Source organism: Embiotoca jacksoni, unplaced genomic scaffold, assembly GCF_022577435.1.
Source record: "Embiotoca jacksoni isolate LCO1_2020_lvr unplaced genomic scaffold, fEmbJac1.0.p SCAF_17, whole genome shotgun sequence".
NCBI classification, from domain to species: Eukaryota; Metazoa; Chordata; class Actinopteri; family Embiotocidae; genus Embiotoca; species Embiotoca jacksoni.
The window spans coordinates 2724550-2749734 of NW_027185307.1; the positions used below are offsets into that span (position 1 = coordinate 2724550).

The window sequence follows — 25185 nt, forward strand, 5'->3', positions numbered from 1 at the left end:
ACACAGCGGCTTTTCATATAATGGCAAGAAATTATCAGGAAACTGGTGCAGGCTAATTTAGTCCAACTTCAGAGAGACTTTTTCTCCTGAACACAATGTGTTCTGCCATATAGCAACAACCCAACAGATGCCACCTCATCCCTCATTCCAGTACCGAAGCAGTGCTGTCGGCCAGTTTGCCTGCCTGGTCTAAACAAACCTCGACACCTCTGCTGGACCCCAAAGAGAGTGCCAGGTGGAGACCACATATGCATGTGTAACTTCAGTGTTGCAGGTTTCAAAAATAAAATTACAGTACAAGGTTTCCCAAATTGTTATATTTGAGGCCAAACTATTGTGCATTCAAAACGAGACTGTGGCACAGCGAGAAAGGAGTCTGAAACATGATGAGCCAAACCAGTGAGTCACAATACATCCCCGAGTCCAGCGAGTTCACAGCAACTGGACTTTGACTACAACTGGTGTCTTTTTAATCTTCCACTTTTCATTGCAGCTTGTCAGGGAACAGGTTATGCAGCAGATACACAATGATTGTGCAATTGCGCCAAACCAGCAAGTATAATTCCACATTAGTCCTGCTGCAGTAGAGACACCTGGCAGTACATTTTTGCCCCAGTGTTTAATTGTATAACTAGTTATGTATCTGAGACACAGTATCATCAATATATGAATATGATGGCCACCGACTCTTCACTATAACTACTGCTTGATGCCACACTAACTTCAGATACCACATGTTTTTTAATGCAATCAGATTAGAATATATTTTGTTGCGCTGACTTTGAAGAAATTAATTGTTGCTGAGTGTTGCATTTGTCGACATTTTTATTAGATGGTTGATTTTGTACCAAACAATATTATTTGACACTATTAGTCATTTTGACAGAGCCAGCGTGGTATTAAATTTGTTGACAAATTATAAAAAATGTAAGCAAAAAATGGTTTAACCATGCTTTATTGTGTTTTGTATTGCATTTTGGTTGTCAGCGAGAGTTAAGAGTTGTACTCAGTCTAACACAAGTGGCTGAGCTCAATCAGTTTCTTATGGATGGTTGCCTTCAGGAAGAACTGAGGTAGTTTGGTACATTATCCTTTGTGAGGTTAAAATGTGCATTTAAACATGATGCTTTGTGCACTTTTTATGGATATTTGGAAGCACTGAGTGCACAAACACAGATTTCCAACCAGCTGTCATCATGACACAAACGTGTTAAAGGAAAAACTTAAAAAAATTTTAGGGGAAAGGTCAAAAAGAGTGACAGTCATTTCAGCATAGATCAGGGGTGGGCAAACTTTTTGGCTCAGGGGCCACATTGACTTTTAAAATTTGACAGTTGGGCCGGGCCAGCACCAGATGCATACATATCAAACATAAACATAAAAAAAGGCATCACAGTGTTAATACGTACATTCACTTTTAGTGGGAACAGTGTTGTTGATCACCCTTCTTTGCCAGTGCATCGAAGTCTGGTGTTAGTTTTGTTGTGGCAATTCTCAGAACAGATCTGAGGTGTTCATCACTCAAATGGGATCTGTGAGGTGCTTTGTTGGTGTTCATCACACTAAAAGTCTGTTCACACACGTACGTAGAGCCAAACAACACCAGCATCTTCTGGGACATCTTCTGGGACATCTTCTGGGACATCTTCTGGATGTTTGGAAATTTGGCTGCTTTAATGAAGCATAAAACTCATCCAGTTTAAGAGAGTTGAACTTCTCCTTTAAGACGGTGTCACATTGGAGATCAATCGGTTCCAACTGCAGCTCCTGTGGCGCCGTTTCAGGGTCTCGTGTGAAGGGACATGAGACCAGCTGGAGGGACAGGACACCAGCTGAAAGGACACGACACCAGCTGAAGGGACATGACACCAGCTGAAGGGACAGGATACCAGCTGACGGGACAGGACACCAGCTGAAGGGACTTGTCAATTTTTCCAAAATCAGAGAACCGATGGCAGAATTCTACGTGCAGGTCGTCCAATGATTTCCTGTATGTCTTCATGTCAAGGACGTCTTTCAGCGTAGCCAGTGTGGGGAAATGAGCAAATGACTTGTTTGACATTTGCTTTGAGAATAAAGCTAGCTTGGTTTTGAAGGCTCTGACGTTTGAGTACATTTCATGCACAAACTGGTCTTTCCCTTGTAGCTTCACGTTCAGCTCATTCATGTGTGTCAGTATGTCCACAGCAAAAGACAAATCACAAAGACAATCTGTGTCACTCAGCTCAGGAAAATCGTCAGCTTTCTCAAGTAGCTCCAAAAATGCGATAATCTCCTGTTTGAGCTCCAACACTCGTTGACATACTTTCCCCAAACTTAACCAGCGGATGTTGGAGTGGTGAAGCAAGTCCTGGTGATCAGAGTCAGTTTCTTCAAGAAACTTGATAAACTGAGGATGGTGAAGTCCCCTCGCTCCAATAAAGTTCACCACTTCTACAACTGGCTTCACTACGTGGTCGAGCTGCAGTACAGATTTACACAGTGTAAGAAAATGACCTCCTGCTCAGGGTTGTCCTCTTTCACCCTCTCCTGGATTCTTTTGAGCAACCCGACGTTTTTTCCAGTCAGATTTGGCGATCCGTCTGTGGTAACGTTGGCGAGCTACTCCGAGGTAGCTTGAGCCTCTCGATGACCCCCGACACGCCGTCATACAAGTCCTCTCCCCGCGTTTTCCCCTTCAGGGATTCCACGGCCAAAAACTCCTCTGTTATCTCAAAATTGTCATTAATCCCTCTGATAAAAATTAAAAGCTGAGCGGTGTCCTTTATGTCGTTACTTTCGTCCAGTGCCAAGAAATATAATGTAAATGACTCCGCTTTTTTGTTTAGCTTGCTAGCCAAGTCTTCGTCAATCATCTCAACACGGCGAGTCACCGTCCTGCGTGATGAGCTCATGTTTTCTAATTTGTTAGGTTAGGTTAGGTTAGGTAGTTACTTTATTAATCCCTGAGGGGAAATTTTTTTCGCTACAGCAGCATACAGAAGCAACAAGATAATAATAGAATAATAGAAAAGCAATAAAATAGCAGTAAAATTATAAAATATAAATATAAAATATAAAATGCACAGTATATACAGTGTATACAGTACAGTATATATATATATATATACATATTATATACAAACAACCAAAAAACACAGTCAACAGTATTATTTTGCCAGAGGTGAGTTATTGTACAGTCTAATTGCGGTCGACAGGAATGATCTCCTGTATCAGGAATTATCTCCTGTATCAGGAATGATCTCCTGTATTAGGAATGATCTCCTGTATCAGGAATGATCTCCTGTATCAGGAATGATCTCCTGTATCTGGAATGATCTCCTGTATCAGGAATGATCTCCTGTATCTGGAATGATCTCCTGTATCTGGAATGATCTCCTGTATCAGGAATGATCTCCTGTATCTGGAATGATCTCCTGTATCAGGAATGATCTCCTGTATCAGGAATGATCTCCTGTATCAGGAATTATCTCCTGTATCAGGAATGATCTCCTGTATCAGGAATGATCTCCTGTATCAGGAATGATCTCCTGTATCAGGAATGATCTCCTGTATCTGTCCTTGTGACAGCGGAGCTGGAGGAATCTTTTAGAGAAAGTGCTCCGCTGTCCCTGTAGCAGGTGGTGAAGAGGGTGGTCAGGATTATCCAATATGGATAATAGTTTGTTCAGCGTCCTCCTCTCCACCACCTTTTCTAGACTATCCAGATTGTAGCTGATGATGGAGCCGGCCTTCTTAACCAGTTTGTTAAGTCTTGTTGTTGCAAGTTGTTCTTGCTCTCAGGACACAAGATACCTGCTGTCTCTACCAGCACTCTTTGAGAAACTCCCCTTCGGAGAAAGGCTTGCTGGTCTTTGCTAATTTGAATGCCAGCAAATAACTTGCCTTCGTGCTTGATTCTTGGATGGCAGTTTGTCAGATAAAGGTGTTTTGCTGAGCCTGCAAACGATCTGCCGACCTCCGAGCGGTCGCCATCCGTTCCTGCGTTGACTGGTTGTTAGCGCAATTAGCATGCTTGGTGGAAAAGTGACAGCTGATGTTGTATTCCTTTAAAACCACAACGGTTTCTTGGTAAATAAGACACACAGCCTTCGACCGGACTTCAGTGAAAAAGTATTTAGTTGTCCGTTCCTTATTAAACACTCGGGGCTCGCTGTCGACTTTTCTTTTCTTTGGCCCGTTCATTGTTGCAGATGTGTTCAGAGCAGCAGCAGAGTAACAACAGAGAGCAGCCCGGCCTCCGCAAAATCAAGTCAATGTATCACTGCGCCTAGTGCGCCACCTGCTGGACCGCCAGGTATTACAGGACAAGGTCAAATGAATGCAGTCATAATTATGATATGATTTGATTTGGACAATTCTGTACCAATCTTCGGTGGGCCGGATGTGGCCCGCGGGCCATAGTTTGCCCACCCCTGCATAATACGTATATACTGTATATACTGTGCATTTTATATTTTATATTTTATATTTTTACTGCTATTTTACTGCTATTTTATTGCTTTTCTATTGTTCTATTATTATCTTATTGCTTCTGTATGCTGCTGTAGTGAAAAAATTTCCCCTCGGGGGTTAATAAAGTAACTACCTAACCTAACCTAACCTAACCTAACCTAACCTAACCTATATATGCATCTATGCCATAGATGCATATATACGTATTAATCCACCCTCGTATATATCTCTACATCCACGTGGGAAATTATATATATGATTTCCACAATTTTGTGGGAAAATGATGCATTTTCTACCTCTCTTTTCCCTTTGGTATCTTTTTGCTATGAAACACCACACGGAGGTGGTTGGTAAACATGAGCATGTTGCGGCTTTAAATGATCAATAGTGAAATACCCATTTTGGGTGCTGAAGCGGCCTCTTGCTGCTTAAGTAGTCCAGTTGTAAGGTCATACACAACGATGGCTTGTGGTGAAAAATTCAGTTTTCGATTTTCAGAGGAACAAAGATATTCAGACAAAAACGTGCTAGCACAACATCCTCCCTTTTCTTCTATTACGGCTAGAGAGCAGGTGTTTTTTTTAAGGAATGCTGATCCCGGAGGAACTCCACCTCGTGGATAGTGGCTTTGAAAGGGTGTTAGAAGAGTATTTTGTCTAAAATAAAATGGTTTGGTTACTTTTCAGAAGTAATGGAGAACAACAGGAACGCATCATCATTGCATAAATTGTTTTGGAGTGAATGTGTCAAACAGCATTTATACAATTTAAAAGTCACATCAGTTCAGGGACTGAATCAGCTGTGATTTATTCTTGGTGATGAAATTAAACACTCAAACACAGAAATCTTCCTTCGTCAGCCATGTCCCAGGTCTTCCGTTCTTTTATAACATTTTGCCCACTGTTTCTTTTCAGTGTGACCCAAAGAATAGACTGTTCTGCTCTGCCAATGTTAGGCTGAGTAATTTTCACACTGAAAAGATTCAACAAATGCATCACTTAGGATTTAATCATTTTATGTGATTTTAGATATGATGAAAGTATAAAGTAAACTTGCCTGTGAAATGGAATCTGGCAGATTCTTTCCAGCCATGATGATGATAGAAGGTGCTCTTATTTTGGTAAAGTAAAAATCATAATGTTATAAAACAATTATTCATCCTAGAATAGACAGCCTTTCATGATGATGCTGTTCCACAATGATGTGGACAATGCTGGATTTTATGAGTAAATGTGATGAAGAAAAGAGCCAGTGGAGGATTTTAACCAATAACTGCATACATTTGAATTTCACTACCATCGTGTTTTTGCAGTCCATGATTTTTTGTTCTAAATAGCCAATAAATTCACTACATGTACACAGTACATGTAGCTAGCAGAATACTCACCAACTGTGTGCAGAATTTACTGAACATGTTTTTAGGCGTCCGACTTTGAACTGGACTCAGAAAGCAGCTTATTTTGTGAAGCAGCTGGATTCCTGAGGTCGACAAATCCTGCGATGCCATGAGAATCCATCTTCTCAGGCTTAAAGTTGTGTCTGAACTAGCAGTGGATCGGACCAAACACTGTTCTGTGAGGACCCGCTGGCAGCTTTGGTTTTGATGCGACAGCAAAGATAACTGACTCTTGAAAACAAAACTGATCTGATTGTTTGTTATACTCCATAGGCTGATAGTTTATCCAATCACCTGACACATATTTTTTGAAAGTTTCCAGGGCCGACTTCTCAGATGGTTCTATGTAACAAACCAAGTTAGCGCTCAGCAGTTACTATGTTTCTACTTTATTTTCCTCAAAGTTTGAGCACTTGAAAAAAAGAGTAGTTTAGTTTAGTTTTTCATTGAAAAATACCCAGGGTTAATTTGCATGCATTTGCATCCACATTAGTTTGACTCATGTTGCTTTGTTTCACATTCTTTCAGAGCATGGATGCATGAATAATAGTGACTGATGTACTGCCTGTTGCAATATACTTTGACAAAGTCAGGGTTTATGTAACATTCAGTTGGGCTTTTTATTTAAGACTGTTCTGATGGTTAAAATGAAGGACCCATATGTCCAATCCTAAACTGAAACTCATGGAAGTTGGGCTTTTTGTGTTTAAATCTGCTGCTTTGTGAGGCTATTGAAGACACGAGAACAATAAAAACAGTCATTCAGTCATTAATGAAGCCGCTGTGGAATTGTGCAGCAGTAAGCATTGGACTACTGATAAAACTTGAGAATCGTCAGACGCAGCATTTGTATCCCACACTTTCCTCATACTGCCTGCAATATGACCACAAACATGCCGATCCACAACCTGATTCTCCATCGTTTTCTACACTGGAGTGAATACTTCATTGGGTTTATTTGAAGTTATTCATCCATTTCTTTGTCAATTATTTCTTTGTCAATTCTTGACATCACAGTTTGATCTATTTCCTACCCTGACGATGAGCTTCTATTTCCGATACTGTGTTACGAGATGCAAATTCACTGCGTGACTATACGGGTACGCTCAGTACGCTCCATATGGTATTCCACTGGGCATTTTGAAACTACATGGGCCGTCTTTAATCAGTCAGTATGTGACAAAACTCTACCACCCCTGTAACAACATTTAGAAAAAGACACTTGAACTAACTAAGCATCATCGTACTTTAGCACCGACACTGGTCTCTGATTGGTCCGCCCTTCAGAGTGGGTAAGTGAACAGTGTTTCCAGACAATAATCAAAGAAAACTGAAGCATTGAACACAAATTTGGTGCAGGCAGGCAGGCTATCCAATAGCTGCCACTGTTCTTATGGATCATCATTGTCGTCTACTGTCGGTATTTCAGAGACCTTTTCTCTGGCTCTTTTCAGTGATTGTCATCTTTCAAATTTCAAGCCAAATGATCATGTATCATTTTATATACAAGAAAAATAATCAATATTTTTTGTTTTTCTGACCAGTTCTCCTTCAAGTCAGTACAAAATGTCATATAGGTAACTGTTCAGCTCTTCATCTGGCTTTACAAATGCATCCTGCTCATTATAAAAGTCGTGTGTTCAAAATTATGCCACATTTGTTCTCCGCTGACACTCATACTGCTAATTGTCATTCAACTTAATGCAATTCACTTGTGTAGCTGTCCTTGTAATTGTGATCTAGTTATTTCAAAGGCCTTTTTCATGTTCTGCCTCCATTATTGTACCACCCTTGTGGCGCTTTTTTCTCCACCATTACTGTTAGCAGATAAGAGTCATCTGTAGTGTTTTGAATTCAGACTCATCTTCTCCCTGATTCTTGTGGGGTGCACATCAAATGTTTTTAAGTTTTTTCTGAACTCGTTAGGAATGCACCATGCACACCTCAATGTGTTTTGATCATATTTTGCTAAGATCATCAGGGTCTGAAATAAAAACTGATCTCATTAGTTTTTATTTTTTAACTGAGGCTGCTGACATATTGTAATGTATCTAGCAAAGAGAAAAGAAAAGTTGATCGCATTTCCCACATACCCCAAGAGCAGAGTTTATTTGGAAGTTGGAAGGCTTGACATCAAACTGTAATAGGCTAAACACTGATGCGTTGGGGCTGGCAGAGAAAAGGGCTTCCGGTTAATTGGGCTTCTGTAGTTGCACCCTCTTGTCCAAATTAAATGTGATTCTCTGTGTTGTCACTGATGGAAAAGTCTGTCCGGGAGAGGAGAGAAATCTACTATTCTCTAAAGGTCTGGCCTACACTGCAGTGAGCGATGCATGCCTCAGATAAAGCAGCACAAAACACTGGCTGATGTCACCTTTCAAACTGTTGTTCGTCAGAGCTGCCAACGTACTAAATGGTCTAGTTGAGCTTTTAAAACTTGGCTCAAGCTGTCACAATTTAGGGCTGTCCTAAAATGCCACCCCTCGGCTTTCATTAGGCATTCCTGTTGCACGTAGTAAGTACTTTGTCATTCTGCTAGCCGTCGACTTGAATTGGCATTTCACTCAGTGTGTCTCATTTCATTCTGTATTCTTCGGAGGCTGCCTTTGGCTCTGTCCCCTCATTCCCAGCCGTGCCATTTCACCTTTTTGTCTCCCTGGAAATGGATTAGCCAGCCAGGACAAAAATTAAACTGCCAAATCAATTAGGACTCCTCAAAGGTGCCGATTCATTTTCATGCTTGTTCATCACGCCCTTTCCTGCGCTTGTCTGTTTCCATCCTCGGATTATTGGTTGCTTCGTGCCAACCTACAATAGTAGACCTTTAGAAAAAGGAGAGAAGCTCAATGTGAAGAGATTATTTTCTTGAGAGCACCAACGTACTCCATTTAATCGAACAAGTTTTAGTGGAGAATTGCAGAAATACATATTTGAGGGGAGAAGCTAAAAGAAGCTAATTTACAATCAAAAAGTAAAATAAAATATGTTTTTCTTTCGTAAGGTACATGAAATTAGAGAATGAAAATACCTTTTTTATAATAATGCAGAAAATACAATCACAGCTGCATTTATTTTACTTCAGTTGAAGGATGGAGTGGAAAAATGATGCAACAAACCATGACCGCTGTTCATTTAGGCCATATGTCTCTTTTATTCACAACGATTTATTTTTCCAAACCTTGACTAATTTCAAGCCTAAACTTAACCAAACATTGAATAGAGCCATAATAGCAACATGGTTGCATTGGCTGTCAGTCTGTCTGTGGTCCACATGGAGAGACATTATTGGTCAGCTGAGGATGAACTTTAAGCTTTGACTCTTTTATCTTGCTGAGAGCAAGTTGACGTTTTTAGCTTTTTGTGAAATGTCCTCATAGCTTTGGCTGGATTGACACTAAAGTGGTAAATGGTAAATAGTCTGTACTTGCATAGTGCTTTATCACCTTACGGTCTCAAAGCACTAAATTTGGTCAAGTCATTTACACTACTTCAATTAAAATGACACCTACTATCCCCTTGAAGGATTCTCTGACCTCTAGCACTAAAATACGGTTGACATCTGTGGTTGTAAGTTTCTCTAAAACTATTGGGTTGATTAGAATACATTAAAACTTCAAACACCCAAATTTATGACCAGATATCGACAGAGCTGGTGACACAGGATTCACATCAGCCCCAGTTGCATTTTGTGTCTGTTGCTAATTAGCACATTATATTGTTAGATGATGGAGACAAGCTGTCTCCATGAATGTCCTCTTGTGTGTTTGTCTTGTTTGGGGCAGAACAGATGTTCCTCATGTAACATATCTCAGTAGTTTCATTAGGTCTTCAGGACTACAGCGTGATGGATAAGCAGTCTCCTTCTGGAACCATATAATTTACACTGGGCTTGTGTAAAGTTACCTTTGTAACTGTATGAGAAACGTTTTGAGTGGCCTTATCAGTCACTGATTGTGAAGTACAACATGACCTTGTTTTGGGCCAAAAGGCCGGAGCATTTATCAAGGGATGTTTGCTATCACCTGGACCGGATCCCACCTCAGATGAAACGACATCGGGGACGTGGAGGTAGCAGCCGAGCTGGGCTCAGAGTGCTGAGAGACGGGCTCGGGAGAGGCTTCTGTCACGGTGTAGCCTGGTCTGTCAGTTTGGAGGCTCGCTGCATAACTGCTCGGCTGCTCTGCTATTTCTTGCAAGTGTGTCTTTATTAAAAAATAATAATGATAATAATAATAATAATAATAATAATAATAATACTTTTATCTGCACAGTTTTACCATCATTACAAGGGGTGCATGAAATATTTCAGCTTGCTGTATTACCGACCATCTTCTTGAATGAATAGAACTTAAACAGACCTGTTCAGAGTGTCAAGTTCACACTGTGATATATTCATATATTTAATTTGTGCATCATCGCACTGGGTGACACTCGTACCCATTAGACGGCACGGGTCCATTCATGCCAAAATATTTTAGAGCTCTAAGTTATATATATACTGTATATATATATATATATATAGTCATTTTAACACTTGTGGAAGGGGAAGACAACAACCTGCCTGGTTTAATACTTTATTTCTCCTCTCGCGACACTTCTTCATCATACTTTTATGACTGACTATTAACATGGGCTGTCATACTTGGCTTCTGTCTATTTTCTGAGCAGCAGAGGGGTAGATGACATGCAACAAGGGTCAGCATACAGAATGTGTAAGCAATATTACACGAGAGGGTGTGCTTTAACGTGATTATTGGCACAACAGTGATGTGGTCAGTAAGCATCACTGAATGCCTATAACAAGTAAAAACAACATTATACTGCATATTATATGAAATTCAATCCCAATTATATATTTCCATTTAGAAGGCGGAGTGATATTTCTCGTGATGTGCAGGGCGTGTTGTTATGATGAGCATGTTCCAAATGTACAGTTGACCAATCAGATCGCTGGGTCGGAACTACTCGTTGTATAATGTAATGTCCTTGTGTGTCTAAAGCACAAAACTACAGTGATGCCAATTCCCTCTGCTTTCTATTAACAGGATCACGTTTTTTTTATTATTATTATTCTCACCCCCTCCTTTGTTGTTTTAATAATTTAGCACATTTTGCAATAAAAAAAAAAAAATCGAAAACCTTTAGAACAAAACAGAGAAAGAAACATTTATATGTACACAGCATGCACTCAGAATGATAAATGCCCACTTACTGTCCAAAGAGTCAATGTTCTTTCTTCCTTTCTTTCTTTTTTTTTTTTTTTAACTTATTCTAAGTCAGGGTTATTGGCTATTTTGCCTCACAAATAATGCAAGAATGCAATTTAAGAGGAGCAAAATTAAACTCTCATCAGATATAATCAGAATCGTCTAATTGTTTTCTAACTGAAGACAAAACACAATCACACAGAATCGGCTGCTTATTTACAGTTATGAGTAATTACAGCTGCAGACAGCAGACACTGACCATGTCCAAGCCCATTTTTTTAGAGGAAAAAAATAAACGTGTTTTTCTAATTTTTTAATATAAAGATTCTATTCTCATGTAGCGTTAGAGGTTATTTGCATCTTTTGTGGCTTTCTTACAAACAGGCATCTTAAGGTTGAATAGCTGTAGCAAAACACATGGACGATAAAGCACCACCACTTTTTGCAATTTTCAAGATTTAAAGAACAAGAACAAATCAGAAATATTAATTGAAATATACAGTATAGTATTTATGGTAAGTTTTTTTGCAAAGTTTTTTAAGAAAATAAATCCACAAAATTAATTTGACCCAGCAGAATCGTTTTCGTCAAGAATTACAGGAAAAGCACTGTTTCTACTTTTTTTAAATTATTTTTTTAACTCAGCCCATGGGCTACAAGGCTTATTTTTTAATTTTTTTTTTTTTTATATATAACTATTTATTATATCACATGGTATTACAACAGTCTACATACTCAACCTTTTGAAGTAAGTTTAGTCAGAGATCTGAAGAATCAGTAAACTCAAACCAAAACCCCAGCAATTTTAAAGCGTTAGTCCTTTTTACATATTATTACACACGTCCTTTAAGCCCTTGCTGAATTAATTATCTATCATTACCAGATAAATCTCATTGCATTTCACAGTGTACAGAGTTTTTACATCTTATTTCAGGTGTGACATTCCTGCTCTGAGATGAATGGGAACTGACCATGCTCTCTGGACAGATCAGTCCCGCCAGAGACTTCCGCTGCCTGAGTTCTCTAACTTCCAGTTTAGCCCTATATCCTAACTTGAATGGGTATAGAATAATTCCATCATGTGGGTCTTTTACTTTCAACATGCTACTAGACCTAGTGATGAAAAGTTTTAGAGTAGCATTTAAAGAGTTTTGTTGTTGTTGTTGTTGTTGTTGTTGTTGTTTCCTTTGCAGGCACATTTTATGATGAATTTATGTACGTATGAGACAGAAAAGCATTATTTGTTTAAGTGCAGCGATTTGGATGAAATGTGAAAAGAAGAGCTGGAAGCACTCCAGCAGCCCTTTGGGCTTGGGCCTGGCCCACTAATTGTAATTCTCTGAAGCTAACGCTGTGTGATTCTGATGCTCTGACACAGAGAGAGTCAAGTGTTCGTCTGAGGACGTCTGAACTGCAAGTACAGCGTCTGAAAATAATGTGAATATCTAATTCTTGAACTCAGCGTTGTACACAGGGAGTGAATGTTTGGGTGTTATGAACAGAGTTGAGATGATTATAGTGACGTAATAGATGTGACCAATGTCATATTTAGTATCAGTTGGTAGAACCATGGTCTAAACCTCCTGCTTATGGTGTGCTCTCAGACCATTTCACAGTTCTCTGGGAGTGTTGCTTTGGCCTTAAATTCATGTAACATTTGCTTGTCAAATGGTCATTTCCCCTTCATTGGATAAAGTAATGTAGTAATTGTACACAATTCAAGCACTTTCATGTTTTCTACATGCACAATTGCGGGCTTTACATGTAATTAACATAGCTCTTGTCATAAACCAATGGGCTGTAAAGGGATTAGTGTGTGCATGTGAATGGGACCCCTGTCAGCTGTGGGATGTAATTAGAGTTAACAACTAAGCTTAGACCCAAAACATCTTCAACTGGGAGTCAGTGAGCATTGTAATTAGGAAGCACTTTACCGAGCACACTACCGTGCTTTATGTATTTTACACCCACTAAGGCCTCACTTTGTTCTTAAAAAGGGGCCACATCGCTCCTAGGGGTCTCAGCTAGAGGAGAGATTGGATATGAAATGCATGCAACATTCACAACTCATTATTAGACATGATTAAGTTGTTCTGGCTGTAATGGATCTCAAAGATGCTAAACACATCCATCATCATTGGATATGTGTCACTGAGTATCAATACACTGTCAGTTTGTAAGGGCCTTACGCATGCAGCATTTACTCCAGTACTATTTTGCCTGGAGGGTACGTTGATATGTACTTTACAAGATGAATGATCTTGTATAAAATACAAGTAAATAAAAAAAAAAAACCTGGAGCTAGTTCGGTTTCCTGGCTGGATCACAGTTGTTTAAAGAGAACTGCCATGGTTTTGAATCGAGGAAAGAGCACTTTAAATCCAGCCATATACTGGTGAAAGGATTTTACATGGATGATTTCCCAGTTACTTTCAGAAGGTTAGGGAAGTTCAGTTTCTCAAAGGCAGAACAAGTGTAGCAAACCTAAACCTCCACAGATTTAAGAATTGGTGAGATTCTCCGTAATGTACTGGCACATTCAGAAACAGTACTGTGCATGAAGCCTTTCATGGTTTCTTAACCATTTGATTGAAACACATTGGACTTACAGATCTTGTTGTATATAACTCAACCTAATGGTGTCATACAGAACTCAGCTATGCATATTAGGCCTTTAGCCACCTGAAACTATACTACACCCTGTCTAATTGATTAATTTAATTCAATTGAATCCCTCCCTGTCACAATGAGAAAGGTCAATGTAAAAAGTATTTCATTTTTATTCTAAAAAGTTTACAAAAAAGAGTGTGAGTGTTAGTGTTAGTTAGGATGTGGGCAATATATAATGAAAGAGCCAGACAATGTTTGTTTACTTTCTCAAAAACATGGTTTACAGCTTTGTTTGATGACAACAGCTCTGCTAATGAAGTTGTGCCTGAGGCTAATGATGATGAGGATTTTGTTTGTACCGTTCTTGAGTCAGATCGTTTAAAGCAGGACCGGGGCATGAGAATGATGTTGTGGTGTCAAGCAATGTTAGGAATGGTGAGGGAGTCTCATTTAAGATTGATGATGGTTGCTCTAAAATTATTTTGTTTGCTCAGAAAAAGAACCACTTCAGCTGAAAAACAAAAAAAAAACACTGAAGATGTCTCAACTGTCAAACCCACATTGGTAGTGAAGCAGAGGATTAGTGGGACATGTCACAAAAACCCTGTTACAATAACCACAAGCACATGACTGTTATTACTGATCACTGTAGTGACTAGCTTGGGTGAGGTTGCTCAAGACCTGAGGGAAGTGACACCTTTGCCTTCAAGGATCAATAATAGTGAAGGGGATTTCTTTCCAAAAGAGCACAATGCAATTTAATGAAATAATGGTTTCTGAGAGTGCTTGAGATTAAAAGCTCAATCTTGACAAAACCACCATGAGATCTGTTTCGTAAGTGGCTGAAAACGTTTGATGGCATCACACAGTCCTCTGCAGATGGACTTTATTGTTATTGTTATAGGTAAAACACATTGCCTTTGTCCAATGGAGAAATTAAATGACGGAGAAATGACTTTTACTTTGAAGAAGACAAACCTCCCGACTGCCCTTTTACCACATTATAATATATACAGTATTGTTATTTCCAACACAATGGATGCATCTCAATTTGTTAGCAATTACAATTCTAACTAGTGGTGGGTTGAAAAAAAGTTTTTTTTTTTTTTTTCCCCCATATTAATTCGAAAAAAAAAATGTATCATATACTTAATTATTTTTATTTGGCTTTTTCTGGGAGAGACAATTAAAAAATGTTCTATCTAATCTTTAAAGCAGCTGTCAGAGGATGATGCCTTGCACAGGGTATTCAAGATACATTTCTATGTTACTGATCAATTGTGTTTTCTGACAGGCACGAGTCTTTCAAGATGATGACATGTCTTGCACTTCTAGTTGTAGATTTCATAGTTTAAAAGATGATGCAAGGATCTTAGTCAATTATTGTGTTTAATTGATCTCAGCGCTGGCGTCTTTTGTTGGCTTAACAAGTCAGAATGCTTGTCTTCTGTCAGTTACCATCTCTTTAGAGCCACAATAGAAAGAAGATGATTCAACGTATCCTGTAGCGCATGCTTCATACCAAGGATCAGCTGTTTATCAATCAAACTGAGGGCACATCATAAAACTCTCCACTTGAGGGTGAACAAAACCGAACACACTGACGTCTCACAATAAGTCTTGTTTTCTGAGAGGACTTTTACAAGCCGTCTCTGGACTCATGGAGCCAGGAAACATTCCTGATGAATTTCCCATGGGGTGGAAGAAAAAAGGAGCACAGTAAAACTTCATCTTTAATTAAAAAGGGACTGCATTAATCACTCTTTGTCAACAGGACTCAAAATATACAGATAACTACTTTTGGAACTTCTCTTGCTCTTTTTCACCTTTAGTCACTGCATCTGAAAGACTCAACAGATAACACAGATTATAAATTGTTGTATACCTCAGGGACATACATCTCTTTCCATGTGACCATATTGCCATTCAGAGGAGTTGCATGTTACAGGCTGAGTTGAAGATTATTGGGACATTTTCATTTATATATTAATTACATTAGGCATCCTGTAATATTTGTCATTTAATTAATTAGCAATTAATAACATCCTGTTATGAAACTCCTGTTTTGCAGTTAATTTGTATTTTTCTGTTAGTGTATGCCTTTACTATAGAGACATACACAGTTAGGCCCAAAAACTCAAAACTATACCACTTAAACTTTGATAGGAATGTTTCTCCCTCAGGATAAAACCAGACAAAAGGTTGACAAAGTCATCTAAAGGTTTATTTTTACTGAATCCTTCTGCGTCATGTTCTGGCTCCGTCACAGCCACCAGACCTGATTGCTGCCATTCCAGTAAATGCTTGATATTCCAGCGGTCGCACTGCTGCGGATCTCAGCAGCTTCGGCTCAGCGCTCCACTGTGCTAAAAAGATAGGTGCAGAGTCAATTTTGACAGAAGTGCGACAGAGATTGTATCAATCTGCAAAGAGCAGATCGGCCTGGCAGGAAGTCAGACAGAGGAAAGCATTGAGCGTGCAGTCAATTTTCAAAGTAAAACACCCTGTGCAGACTACTGATCGTACATCACATTACGACATCAATGTCCATGAGTGTTTTTTTAATGACTAAAACAAAGCACGCTGTATAACTTTGGAGACCACAGGACAAAGTAGGAAATTACAACAAAACGGACAACAAATAAACCATTAACCCTTTAAGCCCTAGAGGCCCCCAATTGGGGGACAAGAAGAAGAATAAAATAGGGCAGACAAAACAATTCCCTTCTGAAATGAAAAAGCTGAAGTCCTCGTGCAGGGGACAGAAGTAACAATGGCGCACAGGTGACGTGACGTGACAGACCCCAGCCCATTGGAAAATGCAGGTAACACCTGGTTTTCCAGCTGATAAAACTGGTCAATTTCCTTACAATTTCCCTCTGTAAATATATGGGTCTTGGGATGCTCCATAGAAAATCGGTTGCAAATTTTCCTTCCCACTGGGCGTATACCTCGGGTTAATTTCAACCAATCAGCTCGCACCGAAACTGGCCGATCCTCTGGCACCACTGCAACTACCTACTGTGTCCACCAAAGGTTTTTGAAGTTGATTTTAATGAACGCCAGCAGCGTGGCGAGGTGCTGAGTGTTTATTCTGCGCTGAGCATTTCGCGTTTTTTTTTTTTCCGGTCAGCGATAGTTGCCCTCGTCACTGTCACCAGCCATCCAATCACAGTGAAAGAGGGGCGGGACAAAGGCGGTTAACCACCAATACTGGTCGCTCATTGGTCCGCCCTTCAGAGTGGCTGTGCAAACACTAATACGGCAGAGTAGCCGCACTTTTATTCACAGCTATGAGAGCCACAGTCGGCGCAGCCAGGTTACTTTTTCCCCTCTTGCATGTATCAAAATAACATTATTTTTCTACGTAAAGCAATTTTACGTTCTTAATTGTTACAAGCCAAGTAAATGTAAAACTGAATCAGCAGATTCAAAATGCCTTTATATTAGCAACAGTTTATGATTTTTTTTTCTTTCCCGCTCCACTGTAAAGACTTCTTTACTTTTTGGGTTGTCCCAGTGCAAGTTAAAATAGTTCAATTATTCTGCCACCAACCCACAATAACTCCAAGCTGACAACATCTGCCAGTCATCTACTTGATTGCAATCAACTGTGAACACGCTAGAAATCTACGGGCAGATTCTCCACTCAATCATCTAGAAGACCACTCCGGCATTACACATCGCCAGGCAATGAAGCATCACGTCAGCAAAGACACTCCTCTGGTCCACTATGAAGAAGTTTCTAGCATCCACACACATCAAATTCTGCTGAGACTGACCAGAACTGCTGAAACAAATGATTCAGGCTGATGTCAAAATAACCTAAAGTAAATAAATAAACCTAAGTTTAACCATCAAACTAGAGATTATTGATATGAATTATTCCTCCATAAATTCATTGACATTTATTTTTGCTCATTCAGACATTAGTTATATCCTGTTGTCATCCATCATTTCATTTATTCTTTGTCTGTAAATCATAAATTACTAAACATAAAAAGACCTGTTCTGTTTACTCCAACTTGAAGACGGAAATCAGTTTAATCAAGAAGTCATGGCTCCTGATATTTCACTGATTATTTGATTTCTGTCATTTAAAATAATACTTTGATTCTTCTTAATTAAAGCTGATACCCAAACATATAACGAGTGCAAAGATTAAAAAAATTGTGGCCTCCTCTACAATCCTCTCTAATGGCAGCTGTCTTTTTACAATGTCCCTCAAACCAAACTACGTCTCCGTACTACTTTGTGCAGATGTACACTCCCCACAGATCCTCTTAGGTTTTTTTTAATGCGTCACATGTTGTCTCATCGAACTCAGCTTCGGTTCATGAAGCCCGACATCCTTTATCAACATCCCTCAGAGAAAGGCCTCGAGCTCATTGCTTTCAATCACAGCGGGTGTACAGGCGTATAATTAGCTCCAAAGTGGGAACATCCAGTTGTGAGTTATATTTGTCTTACGCAAAACATATCATCATATTGCTGCATCGGATGCTCGTCTATTTCCTGCTACTGTGGGTGGAGACACTGATCTCTCAGCCCTCCTCCATGATGGATTCCTCTCTGTATCATTACTGAGCATCAGTGCAAATGGCGGTCCTACAAAGAAAGCCTTGCTCTTTGATTCTGAGAGACTGACATTAAGATACGGTGTTTCAGATCTTTGAGACATTCTCTGCTGTCACACCCAGTGGTGCAAGTGAAATATCCTGACAATATGGCACACTCCGCACATTTGGACAGTTATATGACAAAAGAGAACCATCAGCTACCAACAAAATGGATCCAGATGTGCAGGGAACAGAGCCAAGAGGTGGAAGTATGGTTGTTAAAGTATGAAGCTATTTTAGGGACAGGAAACTTGATTTAGGTATCCACTAATGGATATTTATGTGACAGACAGAACAAAGCATTTTGGGCTGCACAAAACATCAAAAATCAGCTAAAAATCGAATTATGCAATTTATATCTCAAAGCCACTCACAACCAATCCACAACAGAGCCGCTTCACCAAAGGAAAGATTTGTTGTGTGCTAAACGCTAACAATAGGCCACAGCTGAGAAATGAGACCAGCAGCGATTCATTGTTTTGTGGTTCACTTTCAGGTCCACTTTACAAACCGCTTTGGGTTTGCAGAAAATCCGTAAAAAGGCCAGCAAGACATGATGCACCGGTGGGACAGGACGTTAAACCTTTAGCTTGGTGAGGATATGCTTCAGGTTCTGGGATCCAAGATTACAAACACAAACAACATTTTTGTGCTAAGTCACATAAATTATCCGACGAAGTCAGAGTTAGTCGATTTTTACAATGTTTGCTGATGAAAAGCACGAAAATGGCCTTTTCATAGGTGTAACTAATAACATGACAGCGACAAACAGAGTGTGTTCAATAACAAGACACTGAAAGTGAAGCAGAGAAACAGAGTTCTGATGGTTAGCTTAGCTTAGCACAAACGCTGGAAGCAAAGGGAAACAACTGGCCTGACTCTCTTTGAAAGTAACAAAATCCACTTTTGCTCACAAATTATAAAATATCTAATTCAATCAATTTAATTAATTCATTACTTCATTAAAAACAACTACAAAATACAACATTAAAAAGTCCGGTTGGGTACTTGGGACGCCCTCAACTTTATGATGAGGTTGTCTTTATGAGGAAGGTCAAGTTCTCTCAGCACTAATTAGCCTAATGACTTCAATCAAATAAATAATAAAATAATTAGTATCAAACGTTAACACGTTTTTTTTTTTTTTTTTTTTTTTTTTTAAATAGCCAATTAGGCAGGTAATTTTCATTTAAATCTGACTTTAAAAATCTCAAATTTGATTGTTAAAAACTGAATGACTTTTAATTTTAAATCCACTATCATGACACATATATGACATAACATTACAGAGGCATTCAGGTTCAATATCATAGTTTCATATCAGATGTAAAAGGACAATTTAGAGGTCTCTTTATGCGTATTTCAATACTACCACTAAGCTGGTGTTTTATAATGCAATTTGATGAAGAGAAGCTTTTCACAGTGTATTCTGACACATTTCCTCAACCATCACAGTTTAAGATTACAGGCTTTAATGTGTCATATGAATTCCATGACCTGAGTTTAAACTCAGTGTGTTTGTGTTTGTAAAGCCGATGATCGCTGGAGCAACTCATTTCAATATTTGGTCACATTGATGTGTTTTCAGTGTCATCCACGTTCAGGCTCTAACGTGATCTTATCCCTTCACAATAAGAGCTGCAATACTATCGCAGCAACACAGGATGGTCCAGTTCATATTTCAGTTTAAATGATGACCATTTTTCTTCATGTGACATTGATTTAGTTTCAGCAACTCAATGAAGCTTTTTTTGACGCACAATAATTGCGGCACACATTTTACAAGAAGTCAATTTGAGATTTGCATGAAGAATGGCAGCGTGTCATGGTGCAAGAGTTTTGCAATAAAAAGACAAGCGATTGAAATTGCGATACTCGCGAGTGGCCGCAGCTTTGGCTCAGAAGCCACTCATGCGATAGAAATTAAATATAAATGGGAAAATAATGGAAGTTACACAGAGAGTGTCTGGGAAAACGTTTACATTGCTGTCACAGGCTTGAAAATTTCCTTCAGAAAACGTTTATCAGGTAGACACTAAGTTAAGAAATAACCTTGATGAGTTAAATCCAACAACATGTATCCTTCTTTATTTTGTGTTATTTGAAACGCACAGAAATATATTAGTGGCAGATAAGGCAGGTGATAAATGCAGGGATTCTGAATTGATATCGGACATTCATTAAGTCACAACTGCCTTAATGGCACTTGCACAGTGCCCGCTAACTAATGGGTTCACACTCATAAAATGGAGACTTTTTTATTTATTTTAGTTTTAGTGCCTATGACTTCAACAAGTCAGTTTGGATCAAATCTTCTGAAATGTTTGAAAGGCGCAGGTGAACCCAGACATGGATTTATTCTTAATTCATGAACAAAGTGAGCACAGTCATCTGACCTGGAGTCAGAGCAGAATCCGGAAAACAAACACACAAACAAAAAAGATTCATATTGTTGCTCTTTTTATCCGCCCACACAAAGTCAGACCTGTTGGTGTTTTAAAATACCGCTGCGTGTCATCGGTCTGTGCAACTTGATGCTGTTGTCTTGGATGTACAAAATGTGGAATATATTCTGTAACCCTGATGAACCTTGGCCGACTCCTCTGTTTGTTTGATCGACACAAATCAATTTATATTATGTGTAAGCCTCGGCATGAAATTAGATTTTGGACTTTATGTTGACTTAAATATAATATCTGTGAGCTCAGGATCAGCTCCTTCTCGAAAGATGGAGAAACACATGATTAGGCTTCAGATTTACTCAGAAAAATGGGAACATTTGGCCGCCAACACCATCACCACAATCAGGACATGTTACATATCTTCAATGCACATTATTGGCTTTGTTCAAACAGTCTTTGTAGAAACATGACAAAAAAAACATCTTCTCTGTAATTAGTTCGTTAAGGGGAAAAGGAGATGCATCGGGTGCTGTAATGCTGTGCAGCTGTGATACTGCAAAAGGAAAATCCAGTTGTTCCATAACTGCAGTAAATGAGCTAAACTAGGTTAATCTATATAACATACAGTTAGTGATGGGGGACTCTCCTGTTATTTATTCTATCTCAGTATGTACAGAGTCTGGAAGTATCTCAATTATTTAAACATCCTTCAGGCAAGAAATAAAGAAGAAATAAGACATAATGCATCATTAACCCCTAAAAATATGAACTCAATCAAATAATAAAGGATTTTGGACACAGTCACTGACTGAGGAGGTCAGTCTCTTTGGTATTTGTTGGGCTGCAGTTCAGCTTGTAAGAAATGTGGAGGGCAGTGAGACTGTATGACAGATGGTATGAGCAGAAGTCAAGTTGGGTTGTATACAGTTTGTCCAGGTTTTGTAGAACTGAATGCTCTCAGCGGTGAGTGAATACAGCTGCAGTAAGCCCCAAAGGTCAGTCACCAGCTGCACTGCTTAAACCCAAACTATTTCACACAGTATTGAGGGACTGTGTAACACCATTTAAGGTTTAAGTAGGTGGGGAAAGGTGAAAGCTTTTGTAAGTGTCAGACTTTAGAGTTTGAGAATGTGGCTATTTCCTGGAGGCAGTACATAGCAGTGCAGATTTGATTTGGACTGAACCATCAGAAATACCATTAGAAAAGATCCAGTTGAATATTTTTTGACCAGCACCCCACACAGAACCTGTAAAATGTAGACACTACAACAGCAGCCATGTCTCCCATTGATTTTATTTATTAGTGACATATTTTGCATCTGCAAGTTACTTATTTAGTAATTACAAGTCTGCAAATTTCCACTGCCCGTGTGTTTTAGTTGGTTACTTATATAACATATGGCAATTGAAATAAGGTTACCGTGCTAAAGTCACTCAGGCTGTGTTCAGACTGCAGCCAAATTGGATTTGTTTATCAAATCAGCTCTTGAGGACAGACTATCTGCACTTTTGTTTGCAAGTGAGTGGATCAGATTTGAAGTGTCCAGGTATCACCAACCTATTTGCGTGGGTTGCTGTGGTAACCACATATGCGCAGCTACGCTGATGACACGGCTTTCCAACACGGAAGCTGCTGGGCAGGCAGTGGCAGCAAAGTTATTTTGCTTTCTGTCTGTTGTTGTCGTTTCCTTCCACAGCGCCAACATCTACACTTTCAGATAGTGTTTTGTTAGTGGTGGCATAGATTCTGCTCACTCTGGCACTAAAAATGTTGTCTTCATTGTGTGTCGTGTGGCGAGCGACGCAATAAATCCGGTCTGAGCCAGCAGAGCGTCTGGACTGAAAAGCATTTGTAGAAATCAGTTTGGAATCACATTTCAAACCACCTCGAAACGTGGTTTGGATCCAGTTTGCGAAAATAACATTGTGTGTTTTTTGCTGTTCAGACAAATTAATGCGCATACAATCTGGATATGAGGACAAAAAACTGATTTGCGGTGGCAGCCTCAACGGGGCTTTAGTTTAAAAAATATATATTTTAATCATAAGTGAAAAAAGTCACCTCTAACTTGATTGAGACGAGGCATGAACTGGAGGTTATATATAGCAGCTATGATCACACTCTCATAACATTTCACTGAAACATATTAACACCAAAACTGTATTTAAAAGCAAAAGCTGATATACACCTGGTATGAGCTGTTGAACAAAAATCCCCCAAAATATTTTGTAGGTTTTCTGTTGTGTGTTAAACTGTGAACAGTGACAGAGTGTGAATTGATATGGCTGGAATATTTACTGCATAACTAACTGACTGTAGGCTAAGGGGTTGCAATGCAAGACCAGGTCTTAGATTCTGAGCAGGGCCAACCAGGACCCCCTGTTCTGTTGACCTGAGTTGGCTAATGCCAAGCCAGAGGTTAAAAGTAACTACAAAAATGATACAACCAAACCTAAATAAATGGGAAGTCAGTGCAACAAAGCCAGCATGTGATATGCTGTGATAAAAATGCTGTGGCGTCTTACTACTTACTTACTGACTTTGAGTGCAGCAGAATGGATCTGGACTAATTTGCACTGACTGTAGATATGCTGTGGAACTTTGGCTTAAACAAAAACAAAGTGCATCACATGGTCAAGATGGAAGGAGATAAAACAGTGAGGACTTTATTGAGCTGTTGGAGCGATGGAAAGGTTTCTTAGGAGAAAATAGGAACAAATACATTAAGATCAATGAAATGCAAACTGAGCATGTTTCTTTGGATTCAACAACAGGACCTCTATGGACATAGTTTTTGAACAATAACAGAAGAAAGGTGGAGCGTTTAAGATGTACACCGATACATTGCAAATAACGACAAAGAGGTTGGAGTTGGAGCTACTTTGGATGATAAAATGCTTCAAGCTTGGCGATCTTCCCGAGTTAGCATGAACGAGGACATAATGATGAGGACAATGACAAAATCAAAGTGACGAAAACTGGAGTAGGACGATGCTCCGAGACAGTACTTAATTACAGTTGAAGAACTTATTATAGTAGAGCTCTGATCAGTCCGAGCTGAATTTGGAAAATGATGAGGTCCTTATTTTCAGGTCTTCCTCATGATGTCGGTGAATGGAAATGTATAATAGCAATTTTCAAACCCATGAGGCTCAAACACCAAAAATAATTCACATTCCAGTGTCTTCTTGATGATCGCTGCCTGGTAAAAAATACGTCAAGTACTAAACTGTGCACTTCAAATGTCTCCCCACCAAGCACAACATGACCCTGATGACACATCCTGTCCACGTGCTGAAGTGCCCTTGGGCCAGACACTGAGCCCCAACTTGCTTCCAGTGGCGGGCGAGCTAGAGAGGGAGGAGACAGGCAAAGTGTCTAGAATCAGGACATCATACAAGATTAACATAAGAGTGGTAGCAAAGCTTTGCTATTCACCATATTCCCACATGACCGACTTACTCAGAGCGCAGAGCAATAACATGCACTTTGAGAAAAGTCAGCAAATGATTTTAATTCAAACAAAGAATTAAAATGATAAATTTTATGTTACAAAAATTGCAGTAATCGATTAGATGCTGGAAGCTGAAAAATAATCGAGTTCAGCTGTGTTGTGATGAAAAGCCATTTTAAAAGCCCCATAGGATTTTCTATAATGAAATGTTTGAGCAGCAATTAAACCATTTCCCTCCATTCACCGTGTTTCTCGGAATACAGCAGTCACTCTGTGTGGACCAAAGTGGAGCATCTGGTTTCCAGTGAGAGTCTGACTCGATCCTCCACAGGTGACATATATAGACTGCACACCCAGCCCATATAACCACTGTTATAGTGGTTTGTAAAAGAGGAGGCTGAAATTGATTACTTGAAACAGTCCCTACGCCAAGACTGAGAACAATTAATCCTGCCTCGCCGTTAAAGACGTCTCCTTGATACAATAGAGGATGCCAGGTCCATCTGTGAAGTCACAATGTACGAGTCGCGCATACATGCAGACAGCGAGAGCTATGGCTTCTAATTCTGCTCATTAATCACCTGTCTGCCAAACATCCTCCAGAGAAAAGCGCCCCGGTTCCTCCAAGGTAATTACAATACTTGAAGGAACGCTCTCTGCAGCAAACGCTCATAAGCAGCCATCTTATGCCTCTCCTGCCCTTCTTTTTTTTGTCTCAACCATGGAGCCAATTGCTTCCATGTCCTCTGGAGAAACTTCCTCCTCCACCTCCTCTCAAGCCGTTTCTGCAGCGCCGCTCCTGCTCCTCTTCAGTTTTGTAGTCAGCAGCCTTTTCTATTTTTTTTTTTGCCCGGGCACACATCCATTTGGCATCCGATGTGGGATAAATAAATTATAGCCACTAAAATCAATGCCCAGTCCATGATGTAGGCTGTAGGCTTAGTACTTGCCACCGTGCTAGAATTATCCCAGCAGGGCTCAAACAGAGGTCTTTTCTGAGCCCAGGAGCTATGCTGCTGCTTTTCACTGCTTCTGGTGCTT

At 39.5% G+C, this 25185-nt stretch overlaps 1 protein-coding gene and 1 pseudogene across 1 annotated transcript in view; one reads left to right on the forward strand and one right to left on the reverse strand.

Annotated features, from left to right (window-relative positions):
* Positions 1 to 25185, forward strand: part of vstm2a (V-set and transmembrane domain containing 2A) — a 78526-nt gene that overhangs the window by 32296 nt on the left and 21045 nt on the right. The window lies entirely within an intron of this gene.
* Positions 2096 to 24827, reverse strand: LOC138199569 (general transcription factor II-I repeat domain-containing protein 2B-like; annotated as a pseudogene).